We start from the raw sequence: 8611 nt of genomic DNA, 5'->3' as shown, positions 1-8611 counted from the left end.
TCTATTAATATCAGTAATTTCAGACACGTTGACATGTAGACAGACAGCTTTTGATTCCTCTGACAAATTGTTATGGTTGGAGCTCTTCCCAGACCATTCTGCTTTGTGAATGTGGATTCAGTCTAAATTAGCAGAGGTCTGACCTGTACTTACATAATTGCAACGGGGTATGAATTAATGTTCACTGTTTCGGGGAAAGACTTGAAAATACATAGATTAAAGGGTAGCATATTGCTAATGATCATTATTTATTCAACACCATTCATTTCCTACAGGAAAAATAATATTGCTGAAATACATAGATTATCCTAGGGCTGTCCATAACTATAGTGTCACAAGTTTTCAAGACCTCATTCTGCAAGTCATGGAGGTAAAGTAACCCTCAGACTTTTTTTGGAGGTGACAAATAGAAATGGCAAGCAATAGGATATATTGGAGAATATGAGGAAGCCACTTGATGTAAACCTAATTCGGTCTGACCTTGTTCTTCCAAAAGGGCCTGACCATGGCCATTGAGCATGCATTGTATATCTGCTTTAGATATTCCCTATGGCAAGAACAAAGGCCCTTGAGATAAAGGTGCAACTTCCCTCCCCCTCCAACGTTGGCATTTCCTTAAAGATTAAGCATCTTTCCTTAGGCTAGGAACTGATTGCTGTGCTCACCTGTGACCACCCAGCTGGAGACAATAGACTTGCTTCCTGCTCTGCCCGCCGAGATAGCAGACCTACCTGCTGGTTCCATCAATCACCATGCCAACAGAGCAGTCTTGTGACTATTGTGGGAGGGACATTTCAATCATATGTGAAACGTCCCGTTTGGGGGGTATATGACCACTCTGTATACCTCACTTCTTTGGTGCCCTCTCTTCCTTCGGGAAGAAAGGCCCCAGACCCTGGTCCTCAGATTTTAGCTTAGAATAAACTCCGCCAAATTTTCATTTATAGATTGGTTATGGATTATTTTCGTTGACAGAGGGAAGAGAAGGGGAGTAAAGGACATTTTTTGTCCCATAGTAAAGACCAACTGAGGATTCATTCCTTAATGCTTCATCCCTCACTGTCTTCTTTCATCTCCTCTATACATATCCCAAACGTTTAAAGGGCAAATGGACGTATCCTAATTCATAAGAAAAAACTGTAAATTAAAAATAAAATTGCAATATAATTCCATTTTAAACCATAAAATAAAAGTATTAAGAAAAGATAAATTTTCATTAAAGTGCAAGGCTACCGACAAAATCATTCTTAATTTTAGATTCTTCTGAACCTTATATAAACATATAGTTTCATTTCAGTGTATCAGATTTAGAATATAATTTGCAGGAAAAATGTCTTTGACGTAGGGTGTATAGTAAGAAGCCCTATTCAAATGTTTTAATTTGAATACCAGCGTTTCTTCCCAAAGGTCAATGTCTAGAATCATTTGTATTTTATAAACATTTATTAATAATGTACTATGTGCAAATTAACAATCTGATGTTATACTTAGATATATTTCAATATATCCCAGGGCTAATTTTTCTACTTTGAATGTGTACTCATTGGGACTATAGAAATTAACTTACTTTAGAAAACCCCCAAAAAACAGAGAATGTAGATAGAAAAATTTGTTGAGTCATTTGATAGTGGATATTAATTTTCTTCTAATGCAGAAATATCTAAAGAGAAATAATGAAGTCAGCTTGATCTCTGACTTTGAAATATCTTATGCTTTACTGTTTCTACTCTAAAATTCTGTTTGTGAAATTTAGACCCTTGTGCTTTTTTTTCCTTTTAGTACAGGAAGTTGAAAAAATGTTTTAATATTTTACAGCCCAGTGATAGACGTTTTGGGATCCATGCTTTGTAGACTTGTAAAACATACGGCATGTTTAATTTCTGTAAGTTTTGCAGAGCTAGCCAAAAACCCAAGAAATTAAGGAACACATATGGATTTCAGTACGATCAGAATAAAATTAACTGATCTGTCAACTGAAATCTGTATGACTATATTATCAGTTAATTTAATCATTCATATGGCAATTTTCATACTGAGAGTGATAAACTCTTTTTGAAATTTAATGTGCTATAATAATTCAAGGCTACATTCATGATATAAAATATAACTACTGGGTAATATATCAAATAAGTCATTTTCATGATTAGAATGAGTCTTTTATTGGATTCTGCCTTTGGAATAGGACTCATTATTGTATTAATTATCATAAACACTTTATAGTGAATATTGGAAAGGTGAAAATGTTTCAGAAATGATCATTTCCAGTGTAAAAGAAAATTATTTCAACAATATATAGTTGAAGTGTTTTCAACGTGGTTAGTAATCGACGTAAAGTGAATAGATCCAAGCCCTCTTCCCAGCCCAGATTTTGTTGCTATTGTTTTGGCTAAGCTCTGTCAGAATGTAGACCATCAGCCAACCACCTAATACTGTGATTTCTAAATGTTTCTTTTTGCAGCATCGTGTATGTCAACATAAATTACCAGATTGCCCAAACCTTTTTTAACCTGAAAACTTTTCCATGTACCGACACTATTTCTTGCAATTTGCTATATTGGTTTCTGTTTTATTTTTCTTTCCTTGTTAGAAATATAAAGGTACATGAGCCACCTCTATCAGAGACAAGTTCTTCCTGACTAATTAATCTGATTAATCTTGGCAAACGTGCTAATAGATTAATATGTGAATTGTTTTTATTCATTTGAAGGAACTTGACAATATATTAGAGAGTGTCCATAAATTTATTTCAATAATTGGTCACATGACCTGATAACCTTAAATGTATGATACATAAATTCATAATGAACCACAGTCTTATACACTAAATATGAAAGTTTTGTTTATTTCTTTGTATTTTGCTGAGCAAGATTCACCCTGAGTTAGCATCTATGCCAATCTTCCTCTATTCTGTATGTGGGTGGCTGCCACAGCACGGCTTCCAATAAGTGGTGTATGTCTGAGCCCGGGAACTGAACCCTGGCCGCCAAAGCAGAACAAGCCAAACTTAATGACCAGGCCACAAGGCCAGGACCCAAATGTGAAAGTTTGACCAGTAATTCAAAATAAAACTCAAAATGCTTTAAAAGTAATAGTACCAAAACAAAATCAGCAAAAATATTGGCATCTAAGATTGTGGAAAGTCACACAGTACTTTCTTATCATAATATAATTTTAAAGAAAATGAGACATGAAGAAAAATTAAATGTGTACTCTATAAATACACACACACACAAACACACACAAAGTTTAAGTAACTGATTAATATCCTTGTTTATCTAGTATTAGTGTAGTATTACAGCTGATTGAAATACAAGGACAAATGCCCATATAAATAAATAAAATAAAACAAACTTTATTGAGGTGTCTGAATCATCCATTAGAAATGCATTGCTATTTAAAACAGAGTGAAAACACTAGAATAATTTTACCTTTAAATCAGAAGTATTCAGGTGGTTTAGATGAGCTTAAGGTAAGTAAAAAAAATCAATAATGGAAGATTGTAAAATGTCATTCTTGATTCTCAGGATGTTTTTCTTTTCTTTTCTTTCTTTTTTTTTGTGAGGAAGATTAGCCCTAAGTTAACATCTGTTGCCAATCTTACTCTTTTTTTTTTCTCCCCAAAGCCCCAATATGCAGTTGTATATCCTAGCTATAAGTCCTTCTAGTTCTTCTGTGTGAGATGCTCTACAGCATGGCTTGCTGGGCGGTGTGTATGTCCATGCCCAGGATCTGAACCAGCGAACCCCTGGCTGGTGAAGCGGTGTGTGTGAACTTAACCACTACACCACCAGGCTGGCACCAGGACATTTTTCTTTTATTTATTCAAGAAATATTTATTGAGGGGCCAGGCCAGTGGCGTTGTAGTTAAATTTGCCCATTCTGCTTCAGTGGGACAGGGTTCTCAGGTTTGGATCCCAGGCATGCACCTAGCACCACTCATCAAGCCATGCTGTGGCAGCATCCCACATAAAATAGGAGAAGACTGGGACAGATGTTAGCTCAGGACAATCTTCCTCTAACAGAAAGAGGAAGATTGGCAACAGATGTTAGCTCAGGGCCAAGCTTCCTCACAAAAAAAAAAAAACAAAACAAAAAAGAAATATTTGTTGTATAACTACTGGGCAGTGCACTGGAGTTTCATTAGAGAACACTATAAGGTATACAAATAAATAAACAATGTAATGATAAAATTAAAGGAAAATAAAGTGTGGTCTGTGAGTATTTAGGAAGAACACCTAGAATCAGAAAAGCTTTTATTTAGAAGACACAGAGGAGGCCTTTTGTAACAAATGCAGTTGGTACCCTGTTTGTATCATTTTGACCTGACCACTGTAATGGCTGCTGTCTGACCTGCAACTAACAGTATCTGAATCTTTTGCCAGAGGATTTCTCATGAGAGGAAGAAGACCATAGTGGAAGACCCTGACAGTCCAGGAATATGAAGGGATTAACAACACACTCCCCCATTCCCCAAGAAGCACCCCTCAATCAGTGACTAACAGGAGTTGGGGTTAAAGACCCAATTCACTTGCATCTCCTATGGAATAGCTCTGAGATGTGTTTCATACCATTTCCCAAAGTTTTCCACAGATCTAAGCTCCACTCACCCACAATGGCTGCTCACTTGATAATACTCTTTATTCACTGCCTTGCCGTCCTTGTCTCACTTCTCACTTCCTTCAGTTTCTTTCAAATAAGCCCCTTTCCCTCAAAACATCATTTCGGGGTCTGCTTCTGGGGAATTACAAATTAAAGCACCCTAAAAAAATGCATTGTAAGAGACATATTAAACAGTGCATGCAAAATTTTGACTGAGGCTTTCTGGAGATAAGAGACCTTCATCTCAAATTATACTTCCATCAACTGTAGCCTGGTTTTCCTATTGGTGTAGAACAATAAAATTAGTAAAAATATATGAAAGACCCATTGAGGGCAATATTTTAGTACTATAAGTCGTCCCAACAGAATCATGGAAGATGACTCAGGATCTAGGATATATCCAGCATAATTTAATGGATAAATAAGTATTTATTTGAGTCTCATAGCCAGGAATGGAATTGATTTGTTTCTGTACTTAGATATTTAGTGATAGCTTGTTGTTAACAAACATACCGTGGCATGGTGAGACATAAAATATATCCAGATGTGCTGAAATTACTGTGTTGAGTAGTATATTTTTTTTCTGAAAATGAATATATAATTCCATGTGGCAAAAGTGACTTTGCAGATGCAATCAAGTTAAGGATCTTGAGAAGATTATCCTGGATTATTGGAAGAGGGCTGATATAATACAAGGGTATATATGAGAGAGAAGGTGATGCGACAGCAGGAGCAGAGTGAGAAATGCCATGTGATGTCGGACCATGAAGCAAAGAGTGAGGACAGCATCCATCCTAGAAAAGTAAAGGAAACTGATTCTTTGCTGGTGTCTCCAGAAGGAACTAACCCTGCCAACACCTTGATTTTAGCCCAATGAAACTGATTTTAGATTTTTGATCTCCACACCTTTAAGACAGTAGTTTGTGTGTTTTAAAGCCACTAAGTCAAGAAGGCTTGACAAAAGTCAAGAAGCCTTCCTTGCGGGAGTTTTAATAGACCCAAGAGTTAGTGATGGGAGGACATTGTGGAGGAGATTTCCAGAAAGAATGAACTGTAAATTCATGAGACCTTGATGTTGGAAGTAGTTTAATTCTTTTCAGGAGCTTTGGAGTCACTCCATAAAGACTAGTCATCAAATGACAAAAGTAACACAAGATACGGCTGGGCAGGAAAGTAGAGACTAAATTAATGTTTTGCTTTGTAGCCAGATTAAAGATTTGGATATTTTGTTTAGACCAAGGAGAAGACATTAATTTCTTTTAAGAAAGAACAAAATTATGATTTAAAACCACTCTATATGCCGTGAACTTGGAATGCAAAATGAACAATTATGAATGATACCAAGTAACTTTACTGCTCTACAAAATGGGAGAAACACAGACAGAGGTCACATCAGAGTCGACTAACATGACATATCAGCAATAGCAAAGACTTTCATTGCATTTTCACCAAGAAAACTGACAAGGTAAAGCTTTAAAATGAGAACGAAAAAGATGGATATGTAATATAAGAGGGGCTTTGATGAGAGTGGCTATTGAAACATTTCCTGCTTAAGGATTGACTGAAATTTGAATCCTTGCAAATTTCTTCAATGTAATGGGAAAGCACTTAAAGCACTTTTTAATATAAACCATTGTTTGTGTCATCTTCAGAGCACACTTAAAGTAAGTTTGCCTTAAAAAGGCATGGCTGTGTTAAATTGTATTAATGTTCCCATGACCTATTAGATGCTATTTTAAAAGGTTCATGAGAAAAACAATTTAAGAGTGATGAAAATAGCCTATACTGTTGAGAATTTAGGCAAATTATTTCTATTTTAATGTAGGTATAGTCTACAATGCCGTTCATTTGATGTTTTAAAGCACCAGGATATGTGATCACTAAAATTTATGAATTAAATTTAAATCCTATTTTGGCAAGTCATTGGCAAGGACCAAATGAAATAAAGTTAAACAGATCTAGAAAGTATCATGAACTCTGATTTTATATTTGAGAATTTAAAAAATGTACTTTGATTTTACAGCGAATAATTGGCAAAACGGAAATGAGAACATAATTTATCTAAAACCAAGTCCATTGCTCTTAATATTATTCTATACTTGCTACTTTGACAACTGAATATTATATTCATTGTAGTCCAACTTCCTAAAACTTGAAATTATGTTCCTGTTGCTGATAAGGATTGACGATAAAGTGTCTGAAATAAGATAAGCAATAAGTTGGTTTTAAAAAATGCATTCTGTTAGAACTACATAAAATAATTTTGTATATTAATGCATGATCATTTCTTCTTTTTCTTCTAACTTTATCTTCATTAGTTTTCAATAATTAAAAAAATCATCTAATGCCATTTATGTGTATTCAAAATCTGTATGTATACAATTGCTGTGGCAGAAGTCGTTACGTAATTTAGTATACACAAAAAGACGACTAAAGGGGCTAGCCCCGTGGCCCAGTGGTTAAGTTCGCGTCCTCCACTGCGTCGGCCCAGGGTTCGGATCCTGGGCATGGACATGGCACTGCTCGTCAGGTCACGTTGAGGAGGGGTCCCACATGCCACAACTAGAAGAACCCACAACTAAGATATACAACTGTGTACAGGGGAGATAAAGCAGAAAAAAAAAACAAACAAGGTTGGCAACAGTTGTTAGCTCTGGAGGCAATCTTTAAAAGAAAAAAAAAAAGACAACTAAAACGTAAGATAGCCACAAACATATATTTTGTGTTTTTGTATAAATTTCGAGTGGCATTCATTTATTCCTTTATCATGATGCATACCTTTGCAGGCATAACACTGTACAGATTCAGTACACAAAGTATAAATTCAATTCTGGGTTGGAATGTTTGCTTTGCCACTTACTGAGTCTGTTCATTTTCTATTGCTGCTGTAACAAATTATAGCGAACTTAGTGGTTTACAAGAATACAAACTTAATATTTTACAGTTTTATAATCTGACATGTCTCACTGAGCTAAAATTCAAAGCATCTATGGGCTTGTGTTTCTTTCTGGAGTTTGTGCAGGAGAATCTGTTCCTAGTCTTTTCCTGTTCCTAGAGGCCGCCTGCTTTCTTAGCTTGTGTCCCCTGTCTTCCATCTTAAAAGCTGGAAATGAGCAGTCAAGTCTTTCTTACACTGAAATATTCTTGCCTTTCTCTTCCACTTCTAAGGATTCTTGTAATTATGTTGAGTCTGCATGGATAATCCAGTAAAATTCCCTTATCATAATGTTAGCTAATGAGCAAGTTTGTTTCCATCTTTAACTTTAATTTTCCTTTGCCATGTAAAGTAAAATATTCATAGTTTCCAGGGATTAAGACATTAATTGTTGGGAGCAGAGGTTGGCAGTGGAATTATTCTGCTTAAGTCGCTTACATTAGAGGTTTAATTGAAGATATAGCATAATATGTGGTATTCACAAGTAAATGCGCTGTAAATATTTGTTACCACTTTTAATTTGACATGGAAATAACAAGTTACAAAACTCTCTTTGACTTTGGATGGAACTTTCTGCTCAGTCTTACAAAGTAGAACTACATAACATTCCATATTATATGAAAGAAATATTCTCGATAGTATAAAAGTTGTGATTTGAAATTTATGTAAAATTATAACACAAAACTCTATGTATACAATGTTACGTATACTACAAATCACAATAATATGGCTTTTACTTGATTAGTCAATTTTCTCTTTCCAGTTTCCTTGAACAGCACCCCCTACTAAGTTACGGAGTGACTGTAGGTCTTGTTTAGATCTTGCACATGTACCAACACACACATATATATTTTTAAAGAGTACTTCCTCACCTAATTTAACCTTAATGCTAGATATTTGGGTAAGAGTATATCCACATTATAATTTCATGTTTATTTTTAAAATGGTAAATTAAATAAAGTTTTATTCCACTTTTGCACATGGGGACTTCATACTATTTCTTGAAGATTTTCATTTTCGTAAATATAAATGGAATGCGATTAATAAAAAATCTCTGACTGTATCACACAATACACC

The sequence above is a fragment of the Equus asinus genome, chromosome 30, assembly GCF_041296235.1.
Source record: "Equus asinus isolate D_3611 breed Donkey chromosome 30, EquAss-T2T_v2, whole genome shotgun sequence".
Classification (NCBI taxonomy): Eukaryota; Metazoa; Chordata; class Mammalia; order Perissodactyla; family Equidae; genus Equus; species Equus asinus.
This window is presented reverse-complemented; position numbering follows the sequence as displayed.